The 12,609-nt window shown below is 39.5% G+C and overlaps 1 protein-coding gene across 10 annotated transcripts in view; it reads right to left on the reverse strand.

Annotated features, from left to right (window-relative positions):
• The window catches only part of WDR7 (WD repeat domain 7), a 305,323-nt gene that overhangs the window by 154,139 nt on the left and 138,575 nt on the right, over positions 1-12,609 (reverse strand). The gene's annotated exons all lie outside the window — the stretch shown is intronic.

Consider the following 12,609-nt stretch of genomic DNA (forward strand, 5'->3'; position numbering starts at 1 on the left):
AAACAGATAATTTAATTTAATGGATCAACGAGGATTGTTTTGTGTATGTTTGGTTTTCTGCCTATGTTAAAGAGGGGATACATCTTGAACGAAAGCAGAAATGAAAAGGCACATTATTTGTATATACCTTATGCAAACTTTTAAACTATTAAATCTGAGGTTAAGAATAATGCTTCTGATATAAGGCTAAGCAAGGGAGAAAACATTAGGATATAAAATTGTGTGTTCCCTATAATAACTTTAAAAATTCATAGAAATGAAGACCAAAAAAAAGCATCACTATGTTAACAGTTACTGTGGTGGGGCGGTAGTAGTCCATATTTCTTTACCTTTTCTTTTTTCTAACATTTCTGCAAGGGAATTTACATTACTCTTATAATGTTAAAAAGTATTTAGAACTTCATACATACAAAGGAAAATAATCTTTTAGGAAATTTTCATATTTTGCCTAAGCTCTTCATTTCCCTATAAACCAATAACTAATGTTTACTAGTTTACCAATAATTCAAATTATGCCTATTTGTATATTTACATAGGATAAACATGTTAACTTAATGTCAGAACCTGCCAACATATCAACTCTCAGTATAATTCAACGTGTAAGAAATGTTTTTAAAAATTATGCTGCAATACTTATTTAGTTGAAGCCATTAAGTTCAGCAGCAAAAATATCTGCATTTTTTAATTGTGAATGAATAGATATAAATATCCACAGGTACTCAGGACTCTAAATATTGTAGTCCATATACCCCTATATGTGTAAGTATTATGTGTGTGTCTTTCACACATGACCATTTATATTTGTAATATACTTGTGTAAGCCTTTACATCAATGTGTTCTTCTGCAAAATTAAAATTAATGTTAACCTCTTGATACTTGGGTAAATACGAAAATACAGTAAATTTCTAAGATGGCCATTAAAATAGAATTATTATTTACTAGAAAGGATGTACCCTAGATGCTTTCTTACAGGACACAATCAATGAATTGATGAATTATAAGTAACTTCTAGTTCCGGCTCTCTTGCCAGCTGAAGGCTCAACTACCCAGAAAATAGTTCTAGGCCATCCCACAGTTACCTACAGGTACAGGACTGTACATTTGTATGAGAATCTATCCCTGTTTCCCCACCATTGCTGGTTAGGAAGACAGCTCTTTTTGAATAGGTATCACATCTCAGGCATTACACTAGGTATCTTGCACATATGAGGCAGTGTGGCATACTAGAAAGAGTCCAAGCTTTGGCATTATCACACCAAATTTGGATTCCAGCCTTTCTGCACCCAACAGAGGCAATCAATCGATATTTCTCTCCCACCAATGTTTCTTTCTCTCTCTCTCTCTCTCTCTCTCTCTCTCTCTCATCAATAAATATATCCTAAGGTGAGAGGATAAAAAAATGATGCTGAATTAAACTGGGTCTCTTGGTGTGTTAGATTTATTAAATAAGCATAGAGTTTGAACAAAGTGGGGAAAGGTCAATAAGTCTAGGTTTTCATGTGAACAATTACAGAGAAACTTTATAACTTTTAACATAAGCATATGTATAATCTTTGCTTAAAAGTAATGAAAGTCTTGCTTTAAAATATTTCATATTTTATATATTTCTAACCTTTTCACTTAACCTAGTATAACACTATAAAATGTCAAAAAATTCAAGCTAATAAAATACCAAATCATTATAGTGATGCTTATGGTTAACATGTACTACACACGAAATATACAAAACATTTCCCATCACATTTGGCTTAAATTCCTTAAAATGGAGACTATGTAAACATCACTCAGTTCTAATTCTAATTCATGAGAACCTGTGTGTCTGACTTTAAAACACAGCCTGTGTCTCATCTTTGTCCAGTTTTAAATACATGCACCAAAATTAAAATTAGTGCCAAATAACTGAATCAGTGAAACTTTCTTTTAAAGCTTTTTCTATGGAGACAATTCTGCTGTCCACAATGCTGGGTGTGCCCTAAGAAAAAAATTACTAAATTAATAAGCTGGTTAAGAGGCAAATTCTTAAATAACTCTTAGAATTTTGCCTGAATAGAAATGTTCTAATTTCATTTTACATCACTATATAGCCATCTCTGTCATACAATAGAAGTATGTCAGCTCTTAATGTCTGCTTTATAAAACAAATCAAAGTGCTCACTTAAAGTGGTTAAATGTATGTTACATGAATTTCACCTTAATAAAAAATCAAAATCTTTCGATATATAAACCTAATTCTAAAGCCATATTTTCACTTATTTTTCCCATATATTTTTTTCTTAAGTCCACTAGTAATGATTTGATAAAGTGGCATTTTTTAATATACTAATCAAAATGAGAGGTTATAAAACTTGTTTAAAATTTCACAATAGCAAATTGTTAAACGGATTCAGCTTGTGACATTTTTACTTAAATTTGCTGGTGATTACAGTTGATGAGAAACATTAATAAATCCAATAACATTTTTCCACACGGCCATTTTGAAATGTCAGCCATCGCTAATCGATAGCCTTCCCTGACTGGTCACAGTGGCTCACAGAGTGGTCACAATGACTGACTCTGAGATCCCTTTGCAGGTCATACCCCTAAAAAGCTTAATCCAAACAGTTCCTGGCATGGTGTGTTCATGCTTCTTCATCAGGGAAGGAGCCAATCATCTCAATAGCAACGGCCAAGTTCACTTCATGCAAATGACTAAAAAGTGGGCCTCTTTTAAAGTAACATCCCCAAATTAAATTACACTTGGCTGCAATGACATCGGTCATTCAACAGATGTCCACTCATGAATCTGACAAAGGACAAGTTGTTTATGCAAATTTGTTGTGTGACAGATGTTTATCGGTCACAGCTCTGAGTAGTCACCTTTGCTACAAGATACCGAGTGATTTTTTTTTTTTTTTTGGTTAAACTCTAAATATTCACAAGAGGATAAATAAAAAGTATAATCCTTTTACAAATAAAAAGTATAATCCTATTAAGTCTAATAAAATAGTCTCAGGAAAAGAGTGCCAATTTACTCTAATTTGAAGTTATATGTTGGTATAAAATTTCCCATTGACCAATGGGGTAAACTATCTTTTAGAAGTTTTATTTGAAAGGTTACTTTCAAAGAAATGAAAATTATTAAAAAGCATAAATCACTAAAACAAAATAATTCTTTCTGTTCATATTATCTTCTTTTACTAATAGTTTGTGAGAAAAATTAAAAGAGAGGCAAGAAAGAATTAATATATTCATATTTAGCATTCGAAGAGATTAAGTCTATTTCAGATTTCAAAAAAAAAGGACATACTTATGTGGTTGTTTTTTATTCAATAGCTATTGCTGAAGCTGGTGGATGGCTTCTCAAGGAGTAATTAAACGCATATTAAAAGCTTCTTTGATCTCCGTAAGGCTGTCTGGTGAGGGAACTGCATCCCAAAATGTGTGCTGACAGGATGGGCCCTAACCTCTGAAATGAAGCCCAGCAGGAGCGCTGACCAGGGGCTGACGCCTGTGGCACCAGCATTGTCCCCAGCAGTGGCTTAGGGGCTAGTTGGTCAGGAGTGGCAGATGGTTTCATTTGTTCTACATTTTCACCCTTCACCAAAATTTAGGTGAATCTTGGCCAGAGATGAGAGGAAAGTACTGTTACTGCACCTGTTGCTTTTACTTCAAAAAGAACCGACTCCAGTTGGAAAAGAATAAGGAAAAATCTGTTAAATTTGGCTTTAGCTGGTCAATAAAACATTACAAGTAGGCTGGCTATTTGACTACTTTTATATGATTATACAAATCTATTAGTCTTCACATTTTCTTCTTTTCTTTAAAATTAAGTTCATGAAGCTTTAAAAAATATACCCAATAGTTAAAGAAATTATTCTAAAAAATATACAGCATATTTATAAATAGGTAAGGTCCTTTACATAGTTCACAAATCATATGGTCAACTGCAAATATCCAAATATCAAAAATAATCAAAATATCAATACCAGCAGGGCTTGGATTCTTATTTTTCTATCCCAAACTAAGTTTTCTTAAAGTGGTATTTTACAATAATATGATGCATAAATAATCTTATACATACTTGATCTACTATCCTTTTGCTAAACCATAGTAACACAATACCTAAGTTTTAAGTCAAGCATTTGTACATTCTTATAAATACCCCATCAATAAATATTTGTCACAAAAATCACAACATAGGCAGTCATAACTAGAAATTCTTATATATTGTTGAGATATATATGTGCATATATAACTTTCTGATGCCTGTGGGCAAATGGTTATATCTGCTCTATCACATGACAGTCATCCAGTTGATAATGTTTGAGGTGACCCCTGAAAACCCGGAAGATGATTACTGCTGTTGTTTACTAATTAAAAAGTTACATATTTCCAATACCACTGCAACTCAATGCAATTCAAGAATGACTTAAGGCTCTTTTCAATGCTTGTAGGTTAGGCTCAGTATCACAAATTTAAAACTCCTTATCTTAAATCTATACTGTCCACACATGCAACGTGTTCTGATTTCAGCAAGGCAAGTGAAGAAATCTCTTGGAGTATTTGTATGAACAGGATGGGGAAATCTGAGCCGGAGGGCACTGCAGAGGGCTGGTTCACACTGAGTTGGAAAACTAAACCTACATGGTAATGTCATGCTGGTGCTGAGGCGGAGCAGCTCCCCGCCATGTGATACAGGAGTCTCTGTTGGGGCTGGTCCACAATGGGCTAGTTAGCATACAACAACACATAGAAGGCTGTTTATCACCTTCAGGGAGGACCCAAGGCTGAAGGAATGACGGACTCACTGGAGAGCAGAGAGAAGAACCCTAGTCTCAATGATGGGCTGAAGCCAACAAGACAAAAATGAAAAAACATAAATATCAAGCCCTGTTTCTTTTTGTGTTATTTTTTTTGTTAATCCTCACTGAGGATATATTTTCCATTGATTTTTCAGGGAGTGGAATGGGTGTGTGGGGGACAGGAGGAGAAAGAGAAAGAGGGGGGAGTAGAGAGATTGAAATTCAAACCTGCACTACTTATAAAAATGGGGTTTAGGTGATTTCATATTTAGTAATAGTCAAAAATGTGGGATGCTTTGTAAAAAAACAAATTAATTTTAGAATTATGGAATTCAGATAAAGGAAAGTAACAGTCCTATAATAAAGCAGTTCTAGGGAGAGAACCAAGATGGCGGCATAGGTTAACGCCGGAGATCGCTGCCTCAAACAACCACTTCAGAGATATAACTAAAGGACAGAACGGACATCACCCAGAACCACGGGAAGGCTGGCTGAGTGGAAATTCTACAACTAGGAGGACAGAGAATATCATACCCAGACTCAGAGGAGGCGCAGTGCTGAAGTGAAATACTCAGGTGCAGAGTGTGCGCGCGGAGCGGGCTGGCGGCGGAGGGCGCGGTTGTTGTTTTCAATCGGGAGGGAGTTTCAGACTCTGAGCTCCAGATCCGGGCAGTCTCTGGGGACCGAGACTCAAACGGGAGAAACGGGACTGTCTAGCTTCGGTCGGAACTCGAAGGCAGCTTTCTCTCCGAGGTTTGCAGCCATTGCTGGGGCTCTGAGAGGCAGAGCCCCTGGGGAAGGAACTGAGAGTCGCCATAACTGTTTGTTCCGCCCGCCCTGTAGATCCCCGGGGACCCGCCCCGCCCAAGCCCTGCACAGAACCATTTGCCGGATAGCCTCAGGCAAAGGCTAGATTAGCACCGCCCTAGAGATCCAGCACAGAAGCCCTCCCACTACAGACACAGCAGACTCTCATAGCCAGTTAGCCTGGAGGTCAAATCACCCCGGTATTGCCGACATCAATCAAGGCTTAAAGGCAACAAGACTGCGGACAAAGACCACTAGGGGGTGCACCAAGAAAGCATAAAAAATGCGGAGACAAAGAAACAGGACAAAACTGTCAATGGAGGATATTGAGTTCAGAACCACACTTTTAAGGTCTCTTAAGAACTGTCTAGAAGCTGCCGATAAACTTAGTAAGGCCCTCGAAAAGACTGGTGAGACCGCCGATAAATGTAGTGAGATCCTCAAGAAATCTAATGAGACCCTCGATGTTGTGATAAAGAACCAACTAGACATTAAGCATACACTGACTGAAATAAAGAATATTATACAGACACCCAACAGCAGACCAGAGGAGCGCAAGAATCAAGTCAAAGATTCGAAATGCGAAGAAGCAAAAAACACCCAACTGGAAAAGCAAAATGAAAAAAGAATCCGAAAATATGAAGATAGTGTAAGGAGCCTCTGGGACAGCTTCAAGTGCACCAACATCAGAATTATAGGGGTGCCAGAGGATGAGAGAGAGCAAGATATTGAAAACCTATTTAAAGAAATAATGACAGAAAACTTCCCCCACCTGGTGAAAGAAATAGACCTACAGGTCCAGGAAGCGCAGAGAACCCCAAACAAAAGGAATCCAAAGAGGACCACACCAAGACACATCATCATTAAAATGCCAAGAGCAAAAGACAAAGAGAGAATCTTAAAAGCAGCAAGAGAAAGAAACCCAGTTACCTACAAGGGAATACCCATACGACTGTCAGCTGATTTCTCAACAGAAACTTTGCAGGCCAGAAGGGAATGGCAAGAAATATTCAAAGTGATGAATACCAAGAACCTACAACCAAGATTACTTTATCCAGCAAAGCTATCATTCAGAACGGAAGGTCAGATAAAGAGCTTCACAGATAAGGAAAAGCTAAAGGAGTTCATCACCACCAAACCAGTATTATATGAAATGCTGAAAGGTATCCTTTAAGAAGAGGAAGAAGAAAAAAAAAGGTAAAGATACAAATTATGAACAACAAATATGCATCTATCAACAAGTGAATCTAAGAATCAAGTGAATAAATAATCTGGTGATCATAATAGAATCAGGGACATAGAAAGGGAATGGACTGACTATTCTTGGGGGGGAAAGGGGTGTGGGAGATTCGGGAAGAGACTGGACAAAAATCGTGCACCTATGGAAGAGGACAGTGGGTGGGGAGTGAGGGCGGAGGGAGGGGCGGGAGCTGGGAGGAGGGGAGTTATGGGGGGGAAAAAAAGAGGAACAAATGTAATAATCTGAACAATAAAGATTTAATTAAAAAAAATAAATAAATAAAGCAGTTCTACAACAAAATACATCATTTTACTTCAATTGATATTTGTGAATGTAAGCATTTATATTGGAATGTTTTATTAAACACTAGAGACCCAATGCACGAAATTAGTACAAGAGTAGGCTTTCCTTCCCCAGGCAGCCAGCACCGGCTTCCCTCTGGCATCTGGGACCTGGGCTTCCCTCGTAGGAATAGTTTTGTCTGAAAGGACGACCAGTCTAATTAGCATATTACGTTTTTATTATTATAGATTAGGTAATAATTAGCTTATTTTCATTGTAAACTTAGAGAACTTCAAATGATTAGAATGTTTTAAAAACAATTAAGCAAATACCACTCTAAGAAATTTTAGAGTATTACTTAGCTCTTAGCTATCTGTGTATCCATCTATTGAGCTCTCCTGGCACTGCCTTAGTTCAGGCCCTCCTCAGCTGCACTGCAGCACCCTCCTAACTGCTTTCCCTGCCTCCCTTAACTGTGGACCCCCAACCACATTGAGCCCCAATATATTCAGCAGTACAGTGTGTTTTCACTAACGGAAAATCACATTTACCTGGCTTAAAAGTCTTCAATGGTTTCTGACTGTCCCCTGAATAAGGATAAAGCAGCTCAGCCTGCCCAACAAAGCCTTTCATCATCGGGCCTCCTTCAGTATCATCTCTTATCCGTCCCACCCCCACCCCGCTCTGTACACATTCATAGTGAACCACTTACATTCCCCCCAAATATCACAGCACTTCTTGCTCTGTCTCTCCCAAGCCTTGACACCAGCTTGGAAAGCGTTCCCCTCTGTCGTTTTTGCCTGGCTAATTCCCTCGAGTTCAGTGATGCTCAACTAGTGTGTTGTGAGCCCCCACAGGACCTCCCAGGCCTGTCTGGCTACACTAGGAACATGCTTCTGCAGGGGCAGATATCTGCCAGATGCACCGCAGTGCTTGCAGGAGTGAATACTGCACATTAAACAGTAAAAAGTGTGCTGCGACATCGGCAGGATCCTCTAAAAGATCATCTATTTACTGGAAGGGGCAAAAACTTCCATGTGAAGAGGGACAACCAAGATGGCGGCATAGGTAAACACCTGAACTTGCTGCCGCGCACAACCACATTAAAACTACAACTAAAAGACAAAACAAATATCATCCACAACCACGGAAGGCTGGCTGAGTGGAAATACTACAACTAGAAGGAAAGAGAAAAGCACAGAGTCTGGTAGGAGGTGCAGAGGTGTGGAAGTATAGAGGTACAGAGGCACTTGTGAAAGGGGCTGGCAGCTGGGTACGCTGCTGTTGTCTTTTTCAATCGGGAGGGATATACAAGCTCCCGACTGCTCTGAACTCCAGTCCCAGGTGAAAATTTGGGGACCCAGACTCATACAGAGAGAAACTGTACTATCTGGCATCGGGCCGGAACGTGAGGGCGGCTTTCTCGCAGAGGTGCTTGCAGCATTCATTGTTCCTGCATGGGGCCACGGTTCACGGACCCCGGGACCTCACAGAGGCAGGGCAGACTGGCAGACATTGTGGTTTGCTCTGTCCTGGTGATTCCATGAGACCCTGCCCCACCCAATTTACAACCCCACCCAAGCTGTGCAGAGGCTTTTGCATACGAATGGCCTGACCTTTCTCCACCTAAAAACCTGTCAAACTGTAGCTGGGTCAGAGAACCCCAGAGCTTCCAAAAGAAGGCCTCAGGCTCATCAGCAGCCTGCATTACTTCACAGCGGCGCCTCATCTGGGCATCTCCAAATCCCAAACAGAGAGGAGGAATCAGCAGATCTCTCTGTAGCTTCTGCTGGGTGGCCTCAGGCAGTGTGTGACTTTACACCTCCTTGGAGATCCAAGAGCCAGTCTACCCAGTGGTCAGAGTGAGACCATCCAGATTACAACTCTTCACATCCATAACACACTCAGGGGGCAAACTCAATGAGCGCCAAAGCCCCATTGAAGCAAGTCCTGCCCCATAAGGGTGTCTCCTGCACAACAGCTCTTCCATTGTAGACACAGCTGGTCCTCACAGCCAGTTGGCCTGGAGATCAATTCCTCCCAGTGATACCAACAGCAATCAAGGCTTAACTACAACAAGACTGTGCACACAGCGCCACTCTATCAACATTTTGGGAAGCAGCCAAAATGCAGAGACAAAGAAACATGTCATAAATGAAAGAAATGGTGGAAAGCAAACTACTGGATATAGAGTCCAAAACCATAGTTATAAGGTTACTCAAGAATCTTCTAGAAACCTCTGGGAAATATAGTGAAACCCTCAAGGATATGAAAAAAAACCAATTAGAAATTAAGCATACACTGACTGAAATAAAGAATAATATACAGAGATCCAACAGCAGACTAGAGGATCACAAGAATCAAGTCAAAGATTTGAAATAATAAGAAACAAAAAACACCCAACCAGAAAAGCAAAAGGAAAAAAGAATACAAATATGTGAAGATAGTGCAAGGAGCCTCTGGGACAACTTCAAGCGTACCAACATCCGAATTATAGGGGTGCCAGAAGAAGAGAGAGAGCAAGATATTGAAAACCTATTTGAAGAAATAATGACAGAAAACTTTCCCTACCTGGTGAAAGAAATAGACTTACAAGTCCAGGAAGCACAGAGAACCCCAAACAAAAGGAATCCAAAGAGGACCACACCAAGACACATCATAATTAAAATGCCAAGAGCAAAAGACAAAGAGAGAATATTAAAAGCAGCAAGAGAAAAACAGTTAGTTACCTACAAGGGAGTACCCATACGACTGTCAGCTGATTTCTCAACAGAAACCATGCAGGCCATAAGGGAGTGGCGAGAAATATTCAAAGTGATGAATAGCAAGAACCTACAACCAAGATTACTCTACCCAGCAAAGCTATCATTCAGAATTGAAGGTCAGATAAAGAGCTTCACAGATAAGAAAAAGCTAAAGGAGTTCATCACCACCAAACCAGTATTATATGAAATGCCAAAGGGTATTCTTTAAGAAGAGGAAGAAGAAAAGGTAAAGATAAAAATTATGAACAACAAAGTGACAGCAAACACATATGTATCAACAAGTGAATCTAAAAATCAAGTGAATAAAAAATCTGATGAACAGAATAAACTGGTGAATAGAATAGAATCAGGGACATAGAAAGGGAGTGGACTGACAATTCTCAGGGGGAAGGAGGTGTGGGGGTGTGCGGGAAGAGATTGAACAAAAATCGTACACCTATGGATGAGGACAGTGTGTGTGGGGGGTGGGGCAAGGGCAGGAGGTGGGGTGGGAATCAGGAGGAGGGGAGCTAACGGGGGAAAAAGAGGAACAACTGTAATAATCTGAACAATAAAGATTTCTTTAAAAAAAAACACAAAAAACAAAACTTCCACGTGAAAATATGTAATTCAGTCAGACACACACCCTAGCATCACAAGTAGCAAAGGCAGCAGGTGCTGTGCCCAGAGATAACCTGGAGGTGGCACTGTAGCAGTGATTACTACTGACGGGTTTGTTTGTTGTCTTGATAATTCTTGAGCTGTAATGCTAGAATTTTCTTAATATGCTGCTTCCTGTTCTTCAATTCTCTTTCCTAATCTCTAGGCTGGTGGATAAATTCATCATGAGGAAATAAGGAGTAAGGCGTTAGCAATACATGTGCAGGTAGGTAATGGCTATAATGCGATGACAAACCAAATTATAAAACATCCAAATTGATCATGAGAAATAGCTTTCCATGATCAGGAGAATGGCCCAGTCCATTGTGTATTGTATACAGTGAAAACAACAGAAGAGTATAAATGTCATTTTATGATAAATCTTACACATCTTGCACCAAAACATCAAAATTATTTTAGGTGATAGATGGTAACTGAAACACTGTGATGAAATTCAGGTGTAGGAAGGCTCAGGGCACCTGTACGGATTCTCACTGTTTCTTCTAGGTGCTCCCAAATCGTATTTTAAAATCTACTGCAGATTTCCAGTATATCTGAACAGTACACTAACCAGTTTAGAGTGTCTTAGATCCATTTATCTCTGTTTTTTAAAAATACTTTTATCCATCTGCAGATTTTTATTTTCACCCTTCACATTTTCTCTTTCACAATTAACTAAGAGTGATTCTGTTATCACTGCAGCAAGTTTTCATAAACCTTCGATGCAGTTCACTAGATCATGAAAAAAATAACTTTAAAATATCTGAGTCCCTGAGGGTGGGTGGAGGACAGGTGCGGGCTGGAAGAGGTTAATGGGGGGAAAAAGAAGACCTTTGTAATACTTTCAACAATAAAGATTAAAAGAAAAAATATATAGCTGAGTCCCCTTCACTCTTCTACCCACGTCTACTAAGCGCGTTTAACGCCTCTCCCCGTCTTTCTATCCTATGCTTCTCGAACCGCACTGGAGCTCTCTCTTCTTGGTCTTCTTCTTTGGAGCACAGCCAGGAAAAAAGATGGGAAGAGGGTGGGCAGGAACACACCACTTGCTTCTAGTTCATTCTGGCTTGGACTTGGTGACATTTTTTATGTCACCTTTCACTATCACCTTTAGTAGGTGCTCACTTGTATTTAGTTTTAATTTATAAAATTGTACACTGTTTAAAGATTGAAACAGTTCTATAAGTAAGTATAAAAAAGCAGCAGTCCCTCAAACCCACCCCACTATTCCCTCTGCAAAAACCACCTTTGGCTCTTTCAGAAAATCCTGTGTTGCTACTTTCTAATTTTTCAGTTTTAGGCTTACCTTATCTTTAGGCTTATAATTCCCCACTATGGAAACTGGGTTCTCCATCACATATGCACAACTTACATGTCTCACGCACACACATACATACCACATTCACACACTGTCTTCGGTCTCCCTCCCCTGCCTCCCAATTCACTATATCATAGCTATTAAAACTGTATCATAATCAATGTTTATATTTTCATGATGATGTGCATGCTATTCACGGCCAACCACGTGGTTTATCAATCATGACAACTTTTCCGGTATTACTTTTTTTCCTCCCTGTTGTTCATAATTGTCTTTAGTTGTTGTTTCCTGGTTTTCTATAGGTTTCAACAATTAACCTCCAAATTCTCACCCCGTTGTGTTAATCTGGAATATGGGGACACAGGCTAGGAGCAGAAATCAAACCCAGCCTGGGAAGTAAAACAGATCTTGCCAAATATCTGGAACATAGTTCTATGTATTTGAAGAAACCTCAGTAAAATTACTCTGATCATTATGAGATTTTCCCATGAGGAGGTGCTGCTAGACCTTGAAATACAAAGGCTTTTCTCCCAGAAGTCTCTTCTCCCTGTGACCTTCAGGGGGCTAGGTTCCTGAGGTTACACTCCTAAGCAGTGACGGCTCTCGAAACAGTGGGATAGGATTTGCAAACCTAAAACAAACAGGGAGCCAGGCTCCGTACACCAGGTGGCCTGGATCATAGGATCCCAGGCTTCCTTTCCTCTTGCTCCCTTTTTTTGGATGGAGCACCATCTCCACTAGCTTCTGATAAAAGAGCATGAGTGTTGCTTTTTTTT

This window comes from Myotis myotis, unplaced genomic scaffold, assembly GCF_014108235.1.
Source record: "Myotis myotis isolate mMyoMyo1 unplaced genomic scaffold, mMyoMyo1.p scaffold_m19_p_9, whole genome shotgun sequence".
In the NCBI taxonomy this organism is placed as follows: domain Eukaryota; kingdom Metazoa; phylum Chordata; class Mammalia; order Chiroptera; family Vespertilionidae; genus Myotis; species Myotis myotis.